Source organism: Primulina eburnea, chromosome 15 (genome assembly GCF_022965805.1).
Source record: "Primulina eburnea isolate SZY01 chromosome 15, ASM2296580v1, whole genome shotgun sequence".
Taxonomy (NCBI): domain Eukaryota; kingdom Viridiplantae; phylum Streptophyta; class Magnoliopsida; order Lamiales; family Gesneriaceae; genus Primulina; species Primulina eburnea.
The window spans coordinates 4,781,302-4,782,893 of record NC_133115.1 but is presented as its reverse complement, the minus strand read 5'-3'; the positions used below and the strand labels follow the sequence as shown (position 1 = coordinate 4,782,893).

Here is a 1,592-nt window from a genome sequence, read left to right as displayed (position 1 = left end):
GTCTCACAAATTATATTAGTGGTGTATATCTTTTCTTCAACTCAAAGACCACATTCAATAAGGCACATGCCCGGTTTTCTGCAATCTCAAACACTATCGATTTACATAAAGAGATTAGTAACAATTGAAGATAATGCGACCGATCTTTTTACAAAGTTATAATCCACATTAACTTTTGGCAAATCAGTTTACACGATCAGAATACGAAGAATCAATAATTTCAATTGATGGTTGCAATAAGGGAAGCTGTCAAAATTCTATTTTTTTCTCTATCTATGATTTTTCTCACGTAGTTTTTCATGAGAAAGTTTTTAATAAGACATTCATCAAGTAGCGAAATATTTCATACTCTTTTTCCTTCACTAGAATGTGGTCCCAATGGGTTTTTTTCTTTATAAAGTTTTAACGAGACTCATCCATCATCGGGAAAAAATATCAATTGATTGCTACATTATTTTTCCCATTCGCTTAGATTTTTCCCACATGATTTTACTTCCAAGGTTTTAACGAGACGTTATTTGATTCCCAATAAATATACCAAGCATTCAACTTGCCAAATGTAGATTTTAGCAAATCGGTGGTTGTGCAAATAAATCTAAAAGAGAGTGATTTAAATATATTCTCGTTGTAGATTATTATTCATATTTCCTTTGATTTGATAAATATGACAAGATAATATTATAAAAATTTGTATGCCAGAATTTTCACCTATAAATAGGATGATTGAGTTCAATGAAAATTGCATGTAAATGTTGATTCATTCTCTTTTTTCTTTTATGAATTATCTCTATTCATCTTTCTTTCTCTTATGATTTATAACAATAGAAATGATATGGTCATTTTGAACAACTTCACATCAGATTTCTTGAGCAGTTATATTACAAGTAACTTAGAAATCCATCATCTTGTTCCTCTCCCTGCATAATGTTTTGTCTTCAGTCCCACAATGTGAGTAAGCTCGTCAGTGCAGCCTTGTTGCAAGCCAACAGACTAGCAGGTGTCACTTTTCATGAATCAGATGGTTTCACAAAATCCAAAGTTCCATCTTTGGCATCAATAATGCACATCCCATAGTTCCTTCACTTGTCCATTTTAGCGCGCGACCTGTTCCAATCACGAAACAGAAGGTAATATGGCACAGATTAACAAGAAACTGGACCAAAGAGTTGTGCACCCTCCATATGGAGGAAAAAATTCATGCGCCGACCATGTGGCTTAATGCATGTCTAACGATCAAACAAAATATGAAAGGATTCTCTTACATTTGATCATTGTGGTATACCACGAGAAATTAGCATCCAAGGGAAAAATTAGCAAACGAGGGAATCCGACTATGATATGGACGCTAGAAAAAGAGCACAATACGCACCATAGAATGTCCACGAGAAAATTCAAAACCAAAAACAAAAATTGCGACAGGTATTATGCTATTGAGCCCATTGTAACACATGAACACAGGTTTCGAGTTAAATGGTTCGTGTATCAGGCAACAAATTGAGACTTGTAGCCTCTCCTCAAGGGCCACAAGTAGGAAATTCCAGAAGTTTAGTTGGAAGAATCTCAGGAAACATTCGGGGTTCTTGATGTTACCC

At 34.6% G+C, this 1,592-nt stretch overlaps 1 non-coding gene across 1 annotated transcript; it reads right to left on the bottom strand.

The window, feature by feature from the left end:
* Nucleotides 1-1,475: 1,475 nt before the first annotated feature.
* On the bottom strand, nucleotides 1,476-1,592 carry LOC140815804 (small nucleolar RNA snoR104). The gene has a single exon (XR_012114449.1). It is a non-coding gene; the product is annotated as a small nucleolar RNA snoR104 (small nucleolar RNA).